The sequence below is a fragment of the Idiotropiscis lumnitzeri genome, chromosome 6, assembly GCF_059441095.1.
Source record: "Idiotropiscis lumnitzeri isolate Australia: NSW breed Sydney's pygmy pipehorse chromosome 6, RoL_Ilum_1.0, whole genome shotgun sequence".
Taxonomy (NCBI): domain Eukaryota; kingdom Metazoa; phylum Chordata; class Actinopteri; order Syngnathiformes; family Syngnathidae; genus Idiotropiscis; species Idiotropiscis lumnitzeri.
This window is the reverse complement of record NC_142396.1, coordinates 1,591,174-1,613,385: the sequence shown is the minus strand read 5'-3', so window position 1 is coordinate 1,613,385 and position 22,212 is coordinate 1,591,174. Positions and strand designations below refer to the sequence as shown.

The window sequence follows — 22,212 nt, the reverse complement described above, 5'->3', positions numbered from 1 at the left end:
AAACAATTAATTGAGCATGATTTTAAAATAAATTCTACAGTTTACTGGCCCCCAATGTAAAAGTTTTCGGACCGGACTAATATGTTCTGGTCTATATGTAGTGGGTACGCAAGACAGCAAATGGATGGATGAATAAAAATTAGTTGCGTGTTTAGCGGACCAGATGATTCGCTGCCTTTTCACTACTAATGAAGTTGCTCAGTTGGGAGGCGGGACTACCGCTGATCTGTCAGAGCAGCACCTGACGACAAATGTTTGTTTGCCCCAAATAACACAATTTGACGTCCTTCAAAACTCGATTTTGCTCGCACTCACCCAAAAGTATTTTCAACTGAAATCAGCCTGAAATCACAGTTTTGCAATGTGAGAATTTTTTTTTTCCTTGTATCAATGTATAGCATGCACCCTTGATTTTTAACGACATTTTCATATAAAATGTATTATAAATCATTGTTTTAATTTAATTTATTAATATATATATCTATATTATATAATAATAATATTCATGTATTTTATTTAATAATTTCCATAAATTATTATTAAAAATTATAAAGTAAAAAAAGAGTATTCAGAAAATGACGGTAATTAAGAGTCATGAGGGAAAGATGAGGTGCACTTCCATAAAACACACGTACGTTCGATAACCATCACGTAATACCACAAAGGTTGCATTTTCGAGACCGTGAGCTTTCATTATAATTGAGTCGTTAAGTATGGCGCTTTTCCAGTTTTCATGTGGCAGTCTGTGAAGCCGCTTGGCATTTGACAGAGCGAAGTGCTGCTTAAACTTGTCTGGAGATGCAATCGGTGGCCTTTAAAAGTTAAATCTGCTTTCAGCTGCTTTCAGCTTTTTCACGTAAACCAAAAGCCAAATTGGTTATCGCCTCTTTTTGGAGGCACTCCAGCTTGCTGAGTTTTGCAAAAAAGTACTTAAAACCAAATACATATCCCTGAAAGGTCAAACTATTTGGAAAGTAATACGACAGGACTGCTACAAAGAACAAGCATGTACACTGATGCCGTATTATTTGCCTTTTTTGCTGCACTGAGAGTTTCTCACTAACTCTGATTGACTTTTTTTTTTTTTTTTGGGGACTTTGTTTTCTGGCTGCATGAGGCCCCGACATTGAGTTCCATGTCTTCTTTTCTGACTGTCCTCCATTAATGAGGTCGCTCAGTGGGAGGTGAGACAACTGTAAATACCTCAGACTGGTTTAAAAATGCCATATTCAACCCAAGAAGATTCATATTATGCCCCGGAATATATAAATATATATATATATATATATATATATATATATATATTTTTTTTTTTTTTTTTGTCACTAAGCACCATATTTTCCCTGTATGCTAAATTCTACTTGGCCTCCAAAACACCTTCTTGCCTCATATCATCCTTTTTTGCCTTCTAAATGCCACCAAAATCTTATAAAATGACGTTGCCCGAAAATGCAGTATTTTTTATTTGTTCCCAAAATTCTTCGAATTGCCTGAAAAACACTGTTTGGTCTTGAGCTCCAGGCTTCTTTATTTGACGTCAAACATGCTTCATCTCACCTTACAAATTGCCACCGTCCTAAAATTATGACCCACGTAATTTTTTTTTAGATAAAAATGACAAATATTAATATTAATATTACTATTACTATTACTATTACTATTACTATTACTATTAATATTAATATTAATATTAATATGAAAAAGCCACATTTACACAAAATAATGAACAACCAACTGGTTTTAATTTTTAGAAAATCAACATTTTCCAGATTCATCCCATCCCATTGACCTTGATTTAATAACTTTCACCAAATCTCTGTTATTGTTTAATTTGCCTTTTCATACCACTTCGTTGGTTCCGTTAGTTACTTAACTTGTCTTTTTGTGCTTTGACATGAATCCTTTCATCCATTTTCTCATGGAATTGGGCCGCGGTTGCAACAGACCGAGTTGCGTAACCCAGGTGTTCCCAGCAACACCCGCCCTCCAATGTGGTCCGGGGAGCGAACCTCCAGGCGTTCTCGGGCCAGATGATCCATTTAATCCCTCCAGTGTGTTGCGAGGTCTCCCACCTGCGGGCTGTGACCGCAACACCTCCACTGGGAGTTGACGTTCAGCTCGCATCTTAATCCGAAGACTCTAAACAGACTCCTCTGAGTTTTATTTGCATCGAAAGCAAAGACCGTCAAACTCTTGTAAAATTAAACTCCGAAATTGCGGCAGTATAATGTGCCCTGAAGTTGCTGTTTTTGTCTTAAAACGCGACATCATATTTTGTTCTATAAATGCTGTTGTGCTCCCTAAAATGCTTTATTATAAGCAATAAAGTAAATGCTAGATTTTGCCCTATAAATACTTTTTTTCACACTCCAAATGTTATGCGGTAATCCATCTCTGGTTAATATCATGAGGACTCCATTCCAGACCACTCCCCAAAAGACAAAATTTGTGACGTCACGTAAAACGGATAATATTGGCGTCAACCTTTTGACAAACTTTCAACACTTTGTTTAAATACCTTTTAGCATGTTTCTTTTCACATGCTCTTCTTGCCTCCTAAAATGAAATTTTTTTGCCCCTCAAATGCAATAGTTGGCCCTCAACTTGCTTATAGTCGCTCACAATATACAAGTGCAGCAGTTAGCAGGGACCCGCGCTCGTATAATGACTCTGCCACTGCTCGGATCCATCACCGTAATGCTAATCAAGCTTGTCCCCATGGCGAGAGGCGGTGCCAAGTGCCGTCAATTGAAAAGCCTCGTTGGTGCCAACCAGCCGTTTAGAATGAATTCCCCATCAAGGGCGGCTTGATTTAAGGAAAATCTCGCATTTTTAAAGGCACTCTCTAAACGGCAGCTGGTGCGGAGGGGGGTAGATGTTTGTCTTTGTTGATCCGTTTGTGATGAAAGCTTCGCGGGGAGACACGGCGTGTCACATCAACAGGCGGCTCGCTGACCGGCATCTCCTTTGGGGTTAGCAGGCGCTAATTTGTACACGGCGATGACAAGCGAATACCCCGTCTTTCCAAAGGCGATAAGAGAACGGCTTGTCTCAACATGCCTGTCCTTCCATCTGGCTCCATTTTCTTTTGGATCCCAAAAGCCCCTCCCCCCACCTAACCTGAGTTAGCATGGCGGATTGCAAAGTGGGCGCCATCATTCTCCGTTATGGATGACTTGGGTGTTATCGGCCAAATACAACAGCTGATGCCAGGATGTTGTGCTTCTCATCAGAAGCAAGGCTCTTCTTTTAGCATTATTGTTAAATTATTGTCACTTCATCTGTGTATTGCATTTCAACATTCATTTCCTGATCAATAGTTATCATCGCTGCACGGTGGACGACTGGTTAGCACGATGGCCTCACAGTGCAGTTCGATTCCGGCTCCGGCCTTCCTGTGTGGAATTTGCATGTTCTCACCGCGCCTGTGTGGATTTTGTTCGGGTACTCCTGTTGCCTCCCATATTCCAAAGACATGCATGGCAGGTGGATTGAACACTCCGAATTGTCCCTAGGTGTGATTGTGAGTGCAGATGGTTGTTTGTCTTTGTGTGCCCTGCGATTGGCTGGCACTTAGATGGAAAGAAAACAACCCGAAGTTCGGAAAAACTTTTGATTTTGCTCCATTATTACTGTAATTACAATAAAAAAAGAAAAATGTGCAAACTATATTTGCCCCATATATCTTGCCCAAAAGAAATAATTAAATAAATTTAAAAAAAAAGTATACATATATATATCCCCAAAGACCTCAAATCTCCTTTATTTGCCCCCAAAATCTACATTTTGGCTAAAAAAAAGTCACATTGTCCTTTACTGTGAAAAGGTTACATTTTGCCCACAAAATGTCATACTTTACCCCTAAAAAGTAAAATCACTACATTCTGACCTAAAAAAAAAAATTAAGGTTGGCTCCCCAAAATCTATTTTTTTCCATAACTCTCTATTTGCCAACAAAATAGAAAAATAAAAAATGCAGCAAATCTTTCCTACACATGCAATTGTTTGCCCCATTAAAAACCAAAAGATGTTGCCCCCAAAATGCTACACCTTAATCCCAAAATGTTATCTTTTAAACCTCCTAATGCTCTATTTTGTTTGAATTTTTTTTTTCCCAACAATGCTTTTTTTGTTGCCTCATGAATTTACTTTTTGGACCCAAAACACTCCATTTCAAATTCCAAGATTTACACCCAAAATTGCATCTTTTGAGAAGTATTTTTTTTTTCCCTAAAATGTTGGTTAAATTCTAAATAGCATGACCATATCAGTTTCCAGAAGACGTCACTTAAGCTGACCGTTCCGCCGTGTGAGCTCACCAATATGCTGTCTATCACGTTTTAAAAAGGGCCCAGCGCAATGCTTGGTCTGCTTCTCGCCATTCGGACCCGGGTGTCGCCCCGGCCCGGCAGCTCTGCCGTCAAGCCGGCGATGAATAAAGATACCTGTCGCATCGGCGTGCGCTCGTTTCCCCGCTAACCTCAATAGGAGGCGAAAGCTTGTCCAGTCAGGCCATTTGTCGCACCGCTGCTGTTGGTGCACGCTATTCAGAGCCCCCTGTAGTACAGGCACCGTGTCTCCGTTGCACTTGCTCAGCTTTCGTACCACTCTCGCCGTCCGTTTATCAGTGGCGAGCCGTGCGTTTCACACGTAGGCCAACAGTGAAGTCCTTCTTAGTCCAACTTGAAATGAATCCCCCTCCTAATAGCATCATTTATGACACCACGGCTGGACAAATAATAACACTCAGTGAGTGTTGGACGACCTAGCTTCTCTTGAAAATGGCCGTGCAAGTGTATCTGCAATTAAATCCAAATCTCACTGTAACCAAGTCGTGATCTGATTGGCTATCGCAACTGTCTATCAAATCTGAAAGCCGATTTGACAGAAGAGATGCCGGCACGATTGCATCTGAAGGCCTCGGAAAGAATAGTGCATGCTACGGGTATTGTGAAACCTGCCCGGCAACGCAAACTAACTGAATTCTGATTGGATAAAAACTCTCACCTAAAAATACAACACAAGGATGTAATAAGACAGAAGACTGCCGTTTATAAATATATGTTTTGGTGACTAACTGACTTGAAATGGCTTCAGCAGTTAACCCCTTCATGGTCAGGTGATCTATGAGCTGAGAGCTTTACACTCTCAACTTATTTTTATTCATAGTGAAGGCAAGAAAGGGAGGCATTTCTTTTTCTTTTGTAATTTTGCATTTTAATTGTAGTGTCCTTCCGGGATACAAGGAGACACTCTGGTGGGCCAAGAGACTTCGCACCCGCCGTGCCTCACGTTTCTTGCATATGCATGGGCGCCATGGCGCGGGCTGTTCTTGGCATTCGCCGTTTAGTTGCTATGGCAACACAGCATTTTGTTTGCGCTCTCATGACGAAGGCTTCGAGCCAAATCAAATTGTCACAGCCCCGCATTGACGACGCGCACAAAAGTTGCGGCTTTCAACCAATCGGGCCAGTTGGAGACGCGTGAGAACAAGCCTCGCATCCGTGATTGGCTGGCGATTGCCGGCCAATCACGGATGCCAATTTGCTCAAAATAAGATTTGGAATATCAAAGGCAATGCACGGTTAAGCTTAAAAACAATTGGAAATTTATTTCCCTTTTTTTTTTTTAATTCAATGGAAGAAACATTTGTGTCTTTGCGTCATTCAATTGCAGAGAGTAGCTCATAATAATTCCACTTTGTTGTTTTTTTTTTGGAGGCTGATTTGACCTGTCGTTAATATTTCGCCTAATTTAACCGTCATCAAGAACTTAATTAAAGCCACGTTGCAGGATAAATCAGCGTAGCTAAGTCAAGGTTTCCTTTTTCTGCTCATGTTTGGAGGAGTTAAATACAAGTAAAAACTTCAAACACACGGCAACAGCACTCGACTGTATTTGAATACATTGGAAAAAATGTCATGATGTCACCAAGTTGCTTAAACTGAACTGGTGTTCCTAATATTGTGCACATGCTCTAAAAAAAATCATCCAATTTCCATTGGTCATATTTAGCCACACATAAGTGACAATCGTCGCTCGGCGTCGCTTTTGCGGCTCGTTGGCACCTTTCACTGACACACTTGGTATTTCTCGTCTCGTTATTTGGGCTGATTATAATTCAGGGGCTATATTAAATGTCAGCGAAAGGGCAGCGATTGTGATGCAAATGTTAAGCATAGAATGTGTTCTTTCATTTAGAGGTTTTCTTTTTCGCTCCCACTTTAGCCCAAACACAAACGCAAAACAAAAGCAAGAAAAGAAAATGTCAGTAATAATAATGTTGTTGAAACCCTCGTCCTGCATTGGGGCACCTCTACGATGTGGACATACAAAAAAAAAAATTAGGCTTAATATTCACCTCGGAATGTGCGTTCTTTTGTAAATGCATATGAATGCCATTTCAAGGTATAAAGGTGGCTTTTTTATTTTTTTTTTTTTTTTAACGCTTTCCTGATTAATATTTCGCTTGGACCAGCAAGATTTCTGAACAGAGATGATGATACGTTTCCACTGTATTTTTTGGACTGTCCGGCCCGACTCAATGAACTGTTTTATTTTATTTTTTTTTCATTTCCGTATATAGGGTACACCGTGTCATAAGGTGCATTATTGCACGTTCATGGAATGAAACCAGTTCAGCAAAGTTCAGTCTGCCGATTTTCTCCCGTCACGACAGTCAACCACAATACATGCATTCAAGCATTAAGTACGGCGCTCGCGATGGACACGTTTGCCTTGAATACACTAAACATCGCAAAAAATTGTTCATCGCATCATATTTAAAGTCCAGCCTGTCGATTACGCCCCTCAAGAGCCTTTCTCATATTTGTGCCTGAATGAAATAAATAAAACACTCTCAAGCTCAATGAGGACAAGCGGTATAGAAATCGCATGGCTGGATTAATGGCAACATTAAATCACCCCCCCACACACACACACACACGCACACACGATCGAAACACTTGCTGCTCATTCTTTGCTCTTTTATGGCGCATCTGTTCTGTCATGTTTTTCTGCACTCTCGTTTTTTTTCTTTTTTTTTTTTTTCCGTTAGGTGGAATAAAAGCCAAGTTGTTTTTCTGAGCGGATTTGCATTAAAAGTCAACCGCATTATTGTTTTGACAAAGGTAATCCTCGTCTATCTGGATTAAAGGGAGCCCAACTGCAATTACGTGTAATGACTTTTAAACACAAGTGAGTACATTTAGGAAGAGTTTTTTTGTTTTTTCATCTCTGACAATTTTGCCATTTTTTTTGTGCAGCATTTATGCTGCACGGATGTCGTACAATTCTTCAGGGTTGACGCCAGTTCTGTGAAAATCAAAAGGTTAACGGCACGTTTTGCTTTTTTTTTGGGGGGGGGGGGGGCAACGGGACTGTTAAGAGATTGTAGAAGAAGAAGAATTGATTAATTTTCCATTGTGGTTTATTGTATCCTTATTCGGGTCATCTCGTTAGATTTGTCACCAACCAGTCACGGAACGATAATTCTAATAAAAATCGTCAGATTTTTGATTTGTGATGCATTTTTTATTTTCAACCAATCTCAAATTGCTACGTGGGAAAAAAAAACAAAATGTAAAGGAACTCCTCCTAAGGAACATTGCTAGATAGGAGAAACTATAAAGTTATTACCCTGCTCTTTTTTTTTTTTTTTTTTTAAATATGAGCTAAAGTTTGACTCTCAGGTGCACTTCAAGCATCCAATTTTTAACACTAATAGCAATTCAGGTGAAGCCTTTTAGAGCGATTAAAAAAATGGTTTATGAGCAAAATCAGACCACTATTGCTCTTGTTTGCCAATTAAGAAAGCATTTTTCCGATGGTGACAGTTTGACTTTGGCACCCTACGAATAGGTCGTGGGTTGCCATTAGCAAATTTGTCCCTTTGCGTATTTTTGAAGCTAAAATGCTATTAGATGGTGGCTTTTAGGAAAGTAGTAATTGGTGTCGAGGAAATCTTGTTGAAGTGATGCAGCGATGCATGGGAGGAGGAGCTAAGTTTCGCCTGGGTTGCCGCGGAGAGTCACCAAGGCTCGTTTACATGCACACTTAATTCAAATAATTTTCAAGGGGGGCTTGACACGATCCAAATTTCTGAACTGAAAGTGACCTCTAAATACAAACAAGATGGAGGTTAGAGGAAATTGGGCCGCATTATAAAACTGTTGACACGAAGATGAACGGACTTTGATGTCCCCTGTGGAGCTAATAAAGTGCACGATTGGTTTATTGCTCCTCAGCAACACCTTTTGTTTCCAGCCAGCCGAGCTCATTGCTTTCTGCTTTGTCATTGAAAGTTAGCGAGCGCCGTGTCCAAAAAGTGCTCTGATGGGCCCCGTAATGATGACCTGGACTGATGGCATAATGAGGACTTTATAAATATGTATGACTCACATATTGGGGATTATTAAAACGGCAGGCCAAGAGGTCAAGCTGACGGGAAGTCGTGGAGGGAGGAGGCTTGCTGCAGTTGCCTCCTTTGTAAACTGCCTCATTTTTTATTTTTTTTTGGGTATCGTTATATATGACATTTGCTCGGCAACGATTGAGTCTGCGAACGGAATATCCTCTTTTTTTTCTTTTTTTTTTTTAACCAGCTCTGGACCACGGCTTTCTTTTCGAAGCTAATCCGAGAAAAGTTGCCCTGTCAGCTGGGTTTTGACTGTGTGTGCTGCCGAGCGCTAAGCTGCGTCCCGCCACGCCGCATCTTGCTGCTGTCGAAGCAATGTGACACAGCAGCTTCTCCTTGTAAACAATGGACGGCTGCCAACTTTTCTGGCCGGTCTTGCGTCATGTTTGGACAAGACCACGTCGCAACAAAGAAACTGGCTTTCGACTATTTAGCGACATGAGAGGGGCAACGTGTTAGGAATGTCAGTCGGAGGCCAGACATTTTTATCGACTCTGGATAAAAGTTGTGACTTGCGCCGTAGCTCTTCTTCACTACAAAAGATGAGAGCGTGCTGCAGCGCTTCATTCCAGGGTCCCGGAGCTGGCCGCTGGTTTCGAACCATTTTTGTTCGGATGTGGAATTGTGATACAGAAAGATTTGATATCGATCCGAAACCAAGCAAATGTGACATGCTCGCTATCGCTGATACCATTTTTTTCCCTCATTCATTGAGAATGATCCATCATGAAATTAAAACATTATAAATCTAGTGTATACAGGAGAAAAAACGAAACTCAATAATCGATGTCATGTCTCTGGTGTCACTCAATATCAATAATAATAATGCCTTTATTAGTCCCACAATGGGGAAATTCGAGATTCGAACCCAGGCCTCCTGGGGAGACTGGGTCCTGAACGCGGCGCCTTAGACCACTCGGCCATCCTGGCAGCCAGTATCAAATTGACGATTGGAAAAATGACCTAGCGTGGGGCTGCCCACGTGGACTGAACTGTTTTAATATCGCGCGAACGATACAGAGATGGCAAAGTCGTTCGAATGCTTTGATAAGCGTTTGAACATTTTGGCAAAATATATTTTAAATGCGAAGGAAAAAATAAATAAATGAATAAAAATGTTCCTGTGCGTCCAAATGTCAAAACCCCGTGGCATTACGAAAATAATGTTTTTCACATTCATCCTGTTTTACCAATAAGTCCCAACACTGCCCCCTGCTGTTCTGCACAATATCACACCCTAACATAATCTAAATGAGCGCGATCGTCAACTGATTGCAATATTATTCAATTTATTGAATAATATTATTTTAAAATTCACAACCACGTTTTTAGAGCCGCAGCTCAGTCCAAATCATTTCCGTAAATCCCAACGCTTGTTTTGTTCATAAATCACTCACTTAAATAAAACACCCCTCGCAACGGTGCTTGAAATGACTGAAGTCGTTTCATCACTTCGTTGTTGCAAGTAGCCGACTTGTGACACACTTAGCTCGGAATCCAATGGCGCACACGCGATGCCTCCCGCTGATTGAATGTTCATGTTTGTGGAGGAAATCATACAAAGACACTCAACAAAGCTCATTTCCTGGATGCAGTCCACGTTCACGGAATGCTTGATTTTTACGAAGGCCAAAGGAACAAATTTCAACAATTACTTTGAACGATATTTTCTTAGCTATGTAGAGGATTTTGGATTTTGAGTTGTTTTTTTTTTTTTTAAATGCTTGAGGAAGCTGTTGTTGTTATCATTAGTCTGTTGTTGCGTGAACTGTCAGGGATTCATGTTTTTTTTTTTTTAGCGCTGCGGCAAGCATCTCGTCTTCTTTTTAACCTAAGTTTGCGCTTTCCTTATTCCAGACAATTCGTTTTTTTTTTGTTTTTTTTTGAGTAAAGACAAAAAACGTCTTACCTTGCTGAGTTTTGACGGTGACAGCTCTAATGATGGCTGTAGTGACAGCGAAAACTGTCAGCAAGGTGAGGAAAAAAAAAGGTAGAAGACAAAAAAGACATCTAGAATGCAGTGTATTTTTATTCCATAATAAGATCCCTGTTGATAATTTGGGGAGGGTGTGCAATTTAAAAAATATATATTTACTGACAGAAATGGCAAGAAAGAAACCCAGCAGTCTTAATCACGTTTTATTATTTTTGTTGAAACTATATATATATATATATATATATATATAATTTATTTTTTATATGTATTTATTTATTTTTGTGTGTATATGTGTGTGTGTGTGTATGATGTGAGGTATTAAAAAAAAAAACAAAAAAAAAAAACACTGCTCTGCTTTTCCCAAACCTCTTTTCACCTGGCAGTTCAGTTTTAATAATCAGCCGTTCAAGGGATTGTTTTGTGCCGTACAAGAAACTTGTTAATATCCGGACTTTGTGACATGTATAAAAATGAAATCGCCCGTTAGTTCGAAATGATTTTGTGACAGAACGACCGTTTTACAGTGCTAATCTTCAACCCGCATTAGTGTTGTGTGCGAATGTTTGGTTATAAAACGCAATTGCCACTCATTTATTGGATCTCAAGAAACTGCCCAAAGTTCCTGAGGAAACTTTTCCTTTTCATTCATCTGACATCAATTCTAATTCAGATGATTTTCCCACAAATTTTCAGGGATTATCGTTTATTTTTTTTTTTTTTTGGTCAAAAGAAGATCGCTGCCAATTCTAATCTGACATTAGAGTTCGCTCGGACCGAAAGTAAAATAATGAAGTGCTTTACATGCCTAGCTCGTCGTAGTAGTAATCTTCTTCAAAGATTTCGAGCCACTGTGTGTGAACGCAAGAATATTTTATGCCGAAAAAAAAATCAGAGTAAGGTGTTCTTTTTCACCGCTCAGCAAACTGAATTCCCGATCGTTCGTTTCTGAATAAATCGTCAGATTTGCAATGGTTTTTTCGGCCAGCGACCCGAGACGTCTTTCGGTGAGTCGAAGATCAAAACAGAAATGGTTCAATCAGGCTCAATTTTTCTTCAAAAGTGGAACTAGGAAGCAAACTTTGAATTTTTCCCAATTTGATCAAGATTATGTTTATGTTATCATTTAAAAAAATAAACATTTCCCGTTTTCTGAGATCTAATGCTCCATGAATTCATTTTCACACAGGTCATTCATTCATTTTGAAAAGTCATTTGCACTTTGATACAAACCACTAAAGTCAAAAATGTAGTATTTCCACCGAGAGAAACTGCAAGGGACCAAACGACTTGGACGGCGGCAATTTCCGAGCCAGCCGTCTTCCTCTTGGCGCACGTGCATAAATGTTCTGCACCGGCTGTGCGATCCACGGGGAAATGTCGCGTCCTAACACTTGTCAGGGTCACGTTTAGGAAAAATGTCTGTCACACGCCGAATAATGCTGGAGGACTCTTGGGCTTTGTTGCATACATTTGGGCGGCGTGGTGTGCTCATGGAAAGAGAGTTGACGCCTTTTCGAGAGAGAGAGCATTTCTTGCTCTCTATGATTGTCTGCAAGCTCAAAGCATTTTTTATGATTATTTTTTTTTTTTTTGGTGGTGAGGGGTTGGATTTGCCGTCAGATATTTACGTCCGTGAGGAACGGCGCCGGCCGGCTGTGCGGGAAAACGATATTTACGGCCACATCTGTCGGCCTCTAAACAACAGCTAACCGTCAATTTATTATCAAAGCGTGGGCGCCTCAGTGAACACTAACGTCACAAAATAGACTCTGGCCGCCGTTCTGAAAAAAGGAGGAGGAGTATTACGCCCGTGTTCATGTCTGTGAATGCAACCCGCTACGGCCGCGTGTCCGCAAATTGCGAAGGGAATTTATTTACTCGATTGCAGCTAAGGTTTTGAAGAACGCTCGTAGAGTTTATATGAAGAAAATTATCTCCAAACGCGATGGACTGGGTGGAATAAATGAGCGACGTAGCTCCCTAGAACATATTTGAATTAAGTGTATAATTCATTCTTTTTAAAAAAAAAATATAAATATATATATTATTGTTCATTTTGTTTGCAATAATAGGATCGTGGCCCTCGAGGACCAGTTTGACTCTAGTGGGTTGGGATTCAGGTTTCATTCAAGTTGAGGTTTTAAGAGTGCATTCAAAGACTTATTAATTTCCCCAGAAAGCATATTTCCATTTCGTTGTATTTTCTTATTTTTTTTAACATATGTGAACATTTTGGACTTGTCTGATTTGAACAAAATTATTTTCCAAGTTTTTCTGGACCTCTTTAACTCATTTAATCCAGAATAACTTGTATATTTACGAGTCTTCAGAAATTTAGTCTCTGCCTACCAAAGACGTATTTCTACGTTTTTCGTTCTTTTTTTTTTTTATGCGAGAGTGTACGCAAGGGTCTTACGCAGCTTCTGCCTGCAGGATAAGGCTTGACTGCATTGTTATTTAAAAAAAAAAATAAATAAATGACCAGCAGGTAGCAGCAAGTATAAGATGCGCCAGTTATCACGCACAAGTCAAGTTGAAGATACGTAGCTCATTAATTGCTTAATTTATGTGAACATAGAATACACCAATTGATGATGAGGCAGCTCAGTGTTTCAAATGAACGGGACAGCAGCTGTGGGTTTTAGTCACAAGACTAAGAAATATACGAGAACTGTCTTCCAGACTTCATTAACTGGATATATTGCCACGGCAGTTTGTTTGTAGTTGACTTATGCATATCATTTATTTTATTAACGTTCTCATACTGTATTACAATCATGGCTGAGCCTAGCGGGAAAAAAAATAGACTTTTAAGTCTAATTTTTCTCTGTGATAAAGTAACCGCCATTTGTGCATCACATCCTGCATATGCCTCCATTGTGTCATTAGTATTCAAAAAGATGGTGTCAAATTCTGGCCTGCGGGCCAAATTTGGCCCGCGAGTCTATACCAAATGACTACTATACCATTTTACATTTTATATGATAATAGTAACATTCAAAATGCTAATAGTCATTTTAAAAACTAAACATTGTATTTGCATAAAAAAAAAAACACTGAGAAAAAAAATGTTAATAAAAAAAAAAATGGTGGCCTGCAGCTTTGTTCAAGTTTGATTTTTCGGGGACAGAATTAGTTGGGCTGTTCTTGCGTCGTTGCGCTGACTCACATGCAACGCTACGACGTAAACATAACTTCCCTGGCTGAGGTCATAAAATCTTTCCATCTTTACGATGGGGCACTTTTTCACCGCCGAAGGGGAAATCCAAATAATGCTCTTAAGCAAATGGAGGTGAGATCGAAGGGGGGTTGTTGCGCAAGGGCACTTTGGCATCAAACAACAACTGACTTGATGCATCCTTCAAAACATTCCAACCGATTATTTGACATCATGAGCGTTTGGATGTGAGGGCACACGCGTGGGTCGCGTTCCCACTCAGCGATGGTGTGAACGTGCGCGCAAACGCTCGCTGGTCGCTATACGTGCACCGTGATTTATGTATGTGCCAATGCCGCGGGTCGCCCACCCCTCGTTTTGGACTAAATGACGGCCTCCTGCCCCCAGATGCCACCCATACTCTGCACCTCTGCCACAAAAGTGTTGGCTGATTTCGAGCGTGAATCATCAAGTGTGGGATTCTACGTGATGAGTCACGTCAGCCTAGGGATGCCCGCTGTGCGTTTCAAAGCGTGTGTTGGCAGGAATACTTTGCCCGGATAGCACTGCATGGATTCAGGAGGATGTTGTTGAGAGCAAAGTCCCGCGGCTAAATATATCACGCTTGCCTCAGGAAGTCAAAGATGACAGACAGTTTGGTCTGTTTATTCCCGTGTAGGAACAAAGTGGACTTTTGACGCCATTCATCAGAATGAAAGAATGAGGATAAGCAAAGCGTGCCACTTTTGCGGTCGTCAATGTGACCTTTCTGCGTCAACGACACCTGACACGGGTCAAGATCTCAGATCTTAAAAGGCCGTTTAAGGACAAGGCAAGGCGGCGTTATTTCTACAGCTCATTTTATACGCAAGCTAACTCAATGTGCTTCACAGAGTTGCGAAACTACAATTGAAAGCAAGTTACAAGTTTTAAAACAAAATTGATCACATTAAAAAAAAAAGAAATTTAAAAGCAAATCAGAACAATTAACAAAGTAGCTTACTAAATTTACTAAAAGAATGTACAGCAAAAGCATAATTTGGGGAAAGAAATTATTCTAGAAATGCTCTAAAAGATCTTAATCATAGAAGTGGGCAAACCATTTAAACTGGATTAAAATGTTTTTACCCTTCAGTGTTCTTGGTATCTTATTCTATTTGCATGCAGCACAGCAGCTAAATGCTGCTGCACCATGTTTGCTTTGAAATCGGGTTTCCACTAATTGACCCTTGTCTGCAGCACCTTTACATCTTTTTAGTGAATGACCCTTTCTTTGATGGTTCATTGACAGGACGGCAGCAGTATGGCGCGGCATCGCGGCTAAATGCTGCATTGAATTATTGGCAACACCAGTTGACCTGAGTCTGCAGCATCTTTACAACTTTTTTTTTTTTTTTTTGAAGTCCAAAATCTTTACTTTTTGCAGTGGTAAATGGACAGACTGGGAACCAAACTGACATCATCAGGGTTAATTTTTCTCCGCCATATCCTCCATTTCATGTATGTGTTAAAATTTGGCAAAACCTGCTCGTAGACAACGGCGCTTCAAAAAAAAAAAGCACGTCTGGAGTGAAATTATCCAGTCCCTCTATGATCATGTTAACTATGTCTTGAATTTCCACCTCATCAATTTTGGATTCTTGTATGGAAATTCTAGCCAGCGTTTTTTTTTTCCAATCTTTATTCAAAATATGGCGGTAGAAAAGAAAGATAAAATCAATACAGCCAGTTATTCCTCTTTGGTCAAATGACAGATGCATTTGTTTACAGTGAGAATGCTTCAGCCTTTGTCACCATAGAAGTATTCTTCTTTTTTTTTTTTTTAAACAGGCCTGGCAACCTGCTCCTATTTCCGTGTCGTCCTCCATCTTGGTGTTTAACACAAACAAACAAAGCATGGCAACTCCCTCCGGCTCTCCTGTTTGTGTCGATCAGACTGCAGTGTAGACGGCGGCAGAAATGAGGAGGGGCGCCACCCCACCTCCCATCTTCCAATCTCATCACACACTGCGGCTCCAACCTTCCCCTCCTCGCCTCCCTCCCTCCCTTCCCGAGTGCGTGTGTGTGCGATGCCCGTCGCAGTGAAAAGCGCATGTGCCGCGCGCGCACATGTGCTTCGGCAGCTGACGGGACGCACGCCCGCCCGGCTCGGATACCGCATCCTCCACACAAATAACCCCTCTCTCCCAAACGGAGTCTCCCACCTTCTCTTCTGGAGCACCTTGGAATTTAACCAGCGAGCCCGGCACGGAATGAAGCGCGCTGATTCCTGGATATTCCTCACTGACGCTCCGGTAAGGACGACATTCCCGTTTCACTCTTTCTTCTTCTGCACCTGATTGACTTGTCAGAGCACGGTGACAGGCGTGAGCAGACGTTCCGAAGGCTCGGATTGAGGATGCTGATGTGTGTTTATGGATGGCGCGGCCCGGGGTGGGGGGGGTGGATTTGTCCCATTTTGGATATTTTATGACCCGGAGTTATTAGGCGGCAACTTTGCACAGTCTCGCTGCCATGTAATGACTCCTGCAGGGACTTGGAACGTGTTGGGGGTGCAGGGAAGCGTGCATCCATAATGCAAAGTGTTTTAATGGGGGAGCCTTCGCACCAAAGCGGCTTTTTATGGGTATTGGATTATTCTCTTTTTTTTTTTCTTTTTTTTTAACTATCACAGTGATGACAATGCTTTCGTTCATGCGCCCCCCCTCCGTCCTGCCTCCCTTCATTTTGTCGACCTCACTCAGAGCGGATGCTTCTATTTCTGTATGCCGGATGAGCATCTTTTTTTTTTTTTTTTTATCCTTGCGATCTTGTTATCAATTCTCCGTTCATCTCGTCTGTGGGATCGACAAGGAGGGAGGGGACGGGCGCAAAGTGTCAGCATCCAGCTTAATGAAAGCAGAAGGAGCAAGGGGAGAGATTAGTCGGGAAAAGTAGTGAGAGGGCAATGGAAGATTGACGAGAGGTCCGCAGAAAAGAGCACGATGGTATTGGGGGGGGGGGGGTAGCTGTGGGCACTAACACAGCTGGGAAAGTGCTTTTAAAGCTCGGGAGTCCGGTTACTCCCGTCCAAAAGGGGCAACGTGATATTCCGGCCTTGGTCCGACACATGGATGCACTCTGACGGTGAAGAGCATCAATATTTATCACATTGCCCCATTTCCAGACGAGAAAATATGATCGCTCCACAGGACGGGAAAAATAATAAAAGATCAAATCAAATCAGCCCCAGCTTCGATGGAAGCCCTTTTTTTCCCAGTCCTCTTGCATTTACGATTGCGTTTCTGTGATTTTTCGGAATTGGCCTCACACAAAGATCTTATTGCATCCAGAGGGTTGTTATTATCAGAGGTAGGATAAAATACGGACATCCAAATTTGCATTTCAAGGTCTGTCTTTTTTAGATTTTGAACCATGCGGCTAATTTAATGGTGTGGCTTTTCTGTGGATTTTTCTTTCACCAGTAGGGGCGCTCTATAGTTCAGAAAATATGCAAAATAAATCTCAAAGCACATTTAAAATGGGCGCCAATTTTTTTTTCGTTAGTATTTTCCTAAAAAGGGCCATTTGCGACGTAAAAGGAGTGAACACAGCCGGCCTGTTTCCCGACCAATGGAAGCGGCTCACTCCATTTCTTTTAAATTCAGCGCAGGACAGGCCTGCAGTCTCCATGGCGGAAGCATAACGGACTCGACATGCGCAAAACGGAACTGTCCGCTGTCCACTTGCGCATGTAAATTTGCCCGCTGTGGGCACTCGATGAAAGATGATCATGAGAATGCGATGAATAAATTGAGTCTCACAATAATTCAGAGGGATCCGAATGAAATACAATGACGTCCGCCACACACGTTTGATTGATATCGCGATTCATTTCGATTGATTTTCGATCAAAGATTTCATGCAGTACCAATTTGCTTTGGTTTGAAAGGCATTCTCAGAAGATCCAATGTTGCAATTAGTACAAATTTCTTGCTAAATTTATGGGGGGAAAAAGATTATTATTATTATTATTACAAGTTTCGATATGCGGTTTCATGAATCGTTATCGGGCGATGAAAAGGAAAATCTTTTTTTAATTTTTTTTAAACCCAGCCCTACCAGGTGGCCAAATTTAGAACACCCAAAGGAGTCTCAATGAATTAAGCACGATTCCCAAACTGTTTTGGATTAAATAGCATCGAGGGCCCATTTCACACTGTTTGCAAATGCTAATGTTGATCAGTTGTGTATGATTGCAATAAAAAAGCAAACCGGGAGCTGTTTTTGCTCTCCGAGTGGATTAAACTTACACACTCGACCGACGTGGCCAAGTGCAGCCGTCAACTCAATCATTTCAATGCCATTTTGCTGGAGTGCGAGCGAGTCATCTGGTCCACCCATGACTGGACAACCCCCCACCTCCCCACCTCCGCATTTCCCTCCAATTACACTGATGCTGCCCACTGCCAAAAAATGAGGAGCTAACAACTCATTTTATGCGCAATTTTTCTCCAGGCCGTTGCAGCAAATAATGGTCGTTACCGATGTGGCTTCATGATTGAGAATGATGCATGAAATGAACTTGGCAATTTTGTCACGGCGGATCACGTTTAATGATGTCCGAATGGGAGCTTCTCGCGCGTTTATGCTTTTTATACACGTTACTACTTCTTTCATCGTTTTAAACACTGCTATTGGCATTTTTTTCATCATTCATTAAATACACACACTCATATATATATATATATATATATATATATATATATACATATATTTATTATTATTATTATTATTATTTATTTATGTATTTTTTTACATCAAACAATAATTTAAACCTCCATAAACGCCGACTTAATTGTAATACACTAATGATTTATTCATTTTTCTTTAGATGTGGCGTGAGCATCAATTTGTATACGTAATTTGCAACTTATGTTCTGGCACACTGGCAAAATAATCATGTGTATAGCTTGCAACATTAACAATGCATAATTTAGCACTTTAGCCTCAGTTAAAAATTCATAAATGTGTAAACGATGCTCTCCTTTGGTCTAACTGCGTGTTACCGTGTCGGAAATTTCACATAGTGTTCATTTTCCATGCACGCATAGCGTCCAAATTGACTCAGGTCAAGAATATCGTCATAGTAATTGTCTATTTTCAACATTCGCACATGTGGTGGGAAAAGACAGTTGGAGGGACTGCTTCATTTCTCTTTCTATAGAATGTACAGTCATTTTTAGAATTTAGTTCCAAGAAAACTCTTGAACGCACGTGAGAAGGTTTGAAGGAAAGTTTCACTCCGCTGAGCGGAACTGGTTTTGCAGCACAAACATGATTGAATGACGAGCATTTGTTGTTGGTGAACAAAAGCAGTTTTTATTCAACGTGCCACCTCAGCCAGTATTAAACAAAGCTTCGTGTTTTGCAAATGAACACGAGCCCGCCCGGGCGGCGTTTCACTCTATTGATGTATGTTGGTGCCGCGTGGCCTTGCACGCTTGGCGGCTTGACATCACTATTAAATCTTTGACATCAGCCCCACAACAGCCCTCCTCTTCCTCCTCCTCGCAGCTGGAGATCAATCAGAACGAATCCATATTTAGTTGAGACCTTTCTCTCTGTGTTTGACACACTGCAACATCCTGGAACGTGCGACGAATTCTGCTGGGATAATATTCAAAAGGTTGCATCACTTCATCACAGCATGCTTGGAAACGTGGAAATTGTAAAAAAAAAAAAATGCATACGTAGTAGCACAATTCCTGCTGGTGAACATTGAACAGTATTAAAGAGGCAGTCAACCCCAAAATTTTGGGTGCAGTAATATGTTCCATGCGCCTTCACTAGTCCAAACATGGCATTTTGATAAATATTGCGTTTGTGGAATATGAGTTAAGCAGTTAAATGCATTAGTTTTCATCCAGCTTAGGGGGCGGCCATTTTGACACTTTTTGTCAACTGAAAATGACATCACTGGCAACTATTAATATTATTATTATTATTATTATTAATAATAATAATAATAATAATAATAATATTTATAATAATAATATAATTATATTATTATAATATTACTATTATTTGTAATAATAATGATATCATTATAAATCTTATTATAAATATAATTTTTTTATTTTTTAGCTGTAGCTCTCCCTTTCTGTTGCAGGACTTACCCAGATTTTTGCTGAAAATCTCATAAAAAAAAAAAGATAATAATAATTATCTAGGCATGTTTTGCCCAAACATAAAATTACCAGCTTGCTAACCGCTAGATTGATGTCTCGATATACACTTTATGCAAATCCCTCAAGGGATGACAAAGCAGAGCATATTGATATTCCGCACGACCGTTAGCTTGGCGCGCTAAAACCGAGGCCGACATTTCATTTGCAAGCAAATTTTTTTTTCTTTTTTTTTTTAATGAGATGAACTTTGCCTGCGAGTGGCTCACTTTCCACCTGTCATAGAAATGTCCTTACTCTGCCCAATCGGACGTAAGGAAGATTCACATGCATGGACATTTACGGTATGTGAAGGAGCAAAAGTCGTAATTGGAATTTTACAAGGCACATCTGTCAATCAGTGGTCATCTTTTAATTGATGCCGTTTGAATCAAATCGCTGCTCTGGAACTATGTGATGTCATCTTTTAAATAGGCAAAGTACGATTTCCTCGGAATAACTAACAGGACGTTTCTGCGCTTCTGTAATTAAATGCGACATTAAGCAGAGTTGCCGCTTATTAAAATGAAGCGAATAACAAATCAAGGAATCGCAGTGTCGCTCGTTTGCCGCTTGCTGACATTTCGGAAGCGATCCGCTCTAAAAAAAAAAATGCCGCTCAGCGGGCTGTCGAGTCACTCGAGCTCATTGTCGCTTGCGTTCTCGTGTCGCCTTCAAACCACCCCGGATGGCGACTGACCTTCAAAGTGGAAGCGTTTAGAGAGTTAGGAAAGCGGTAATGTCATCTGGCGTGAAAGCGCGTCGGCTGTTTTTAAGATGACAATTTGGGAAGAACAAAAACAAATAATGGCCTCGGTGCCATCTGATGCTCGTGTGATCTCGGCACTCCCTTCACGTTTGCGGCTCGTCTGCGTCTTTTGATCTGCAAAACAGTTTACGACACCAATTTACCTGCCGTCCCAGTTTTGCTGGCGCTGTTAACATCTGCGAGAAAAGATTTCCAAAGCCCCTTCGTCTTTTTTTTTTTTTTTTAATTGATGGTGGCACATCATCACGATGGGAGGACGTACCGAGTGTGTGACTAAAACAAAGTTTGCAATGCTGGTCATTGTCTCATTTTCCGGGCTGTGATGAAGTTAGGTTTAAAAATAGCTTGATGAACTTTAAATCTCGGAATTTACATGCTTGCCTCGTTAATTCTCCACATGGACTCGACAGTTTTGGGTCGAAAACATTCGGAGGTTCATGCCTTCGACGATTCTGGCAGGACTGCTGTAAGAATGTGAAGAATTGAATTTTGAGCTCATTTGATGAGGGATCGATGGTGAAACAGATATCGTCATCCCAGTGTTGAGAGAGAGAGAGAGAGAGGGAGGGAGAGAGAGAGAGAGAGAGAGAGAGAGAGAGAGAAAGAGAGAGAAATTTGTACAAGATTACTGTGGCTCACAATAATATTGAATATACTTTTTTTCGGAATAAAAACAATCTGGTTCCGCATTGTTTGAGAGATTTCCTGTTCCGCTTTCGTAGTCGTTTCAGCCGGTTCCCGGCTTAAGTTGCAATTTCATCCCCAATTACCAAGTTGTTATTTTTGTGAATTCTAAACTGTTGACTCAACTCGACTTAAACTCCCGTCATACCACAACTAATATTTTCCCACACACTCCTCCCCCATCTGCAATCGAGTAAATAACGGTTCCCAGGACACTATTTGCAGAAATCCGCTTTAAAGTCCCTTGATACCTTTGGATAGAAATATGTCATTACAGGACCGAATGATGCTGGATTTCCTCCGCAATAAATCAGTTTTTTTTTTCCCCGAAACCACCACCACCCATACACACATTTGCTGTGCTCTCACTTGCGGTCGGTTCTATCGCGCTTCCGCGGTTATTTATTCATGCGCGCCGACCACGCCGGTCTCCAGGTGTGGACTCGCCATGACCGGGGCTAAGTACGTCGCTTTTCTCCGAGTTAATGTATGCAGATCGCCCGGCTTAATCCCCCCCATACCAACTGACATGTTGATTCAGCCTCTCTTGTGACTCATCGCTCAAGTATCTCGCCTTGACACATGCTCACAGGTGAGATTTAACAGGCGCATGTTAAATTCTCATCAGGTTGGTTGGTCGGTCGGAGATGAGGCTGAGCAGCAGCGATCTCATTGGAATGCCGGGCCGCTCTTCCGACTTGTTTCGAGTGAAATCCATCCCTCAGGCAGGTGCTACATTGCTGAGGGCGCTGTGTAAGAGATCACTTCAATGCACAGCGGCTCCGTCGGGTCCGACCACGGAGAAAGAGAGAAAGGGGCCGGATTGGATGCTTATTCATCAAGCTCGCCATCCGCGGGAGGGGGGTGTTCCTCTTTAATTGGGCTCCGTTTTGCAAATTTCGTTCGTAGTGGTAAGATTTGGAATTGGACTGAAACGGTCCACCGAAACAAAAAGGTAATGAATTTGAGTTCAAGTCCTTCAATTCCTTCTCGAGGATTAGCATCATGATGGCAAGTGTCGCTCGCCACTTTGCTGCAGTACAC

General features: G+C 41.1%; 1 protein-coding gene across 4 annotated transcripts in view; it reads left to right on the top strand.

Annotated features, from left to right (window-relative positions):
* lingo1a (leucine rich repeat and Ig domain containing 1a) overlaps positions 1-22,212 on the top strand; it is a 108,046-nt gene that overhangs the window by 5,411 nt on the left and 80,423 nt on the right. For all 4 annotated transcript variants that reach the window (XM_088298687.1, XM_088298686.1, XM_088298690.1 and 1 more), the window contains exon 3: positions 15,340-15,803. The gene's annotated coding sequence lies outside the window, so the exon portion shown is untranslated. The remainder of the gene's footprint in view (positions 1-15,339; positions 15,804-22,212) is intronic.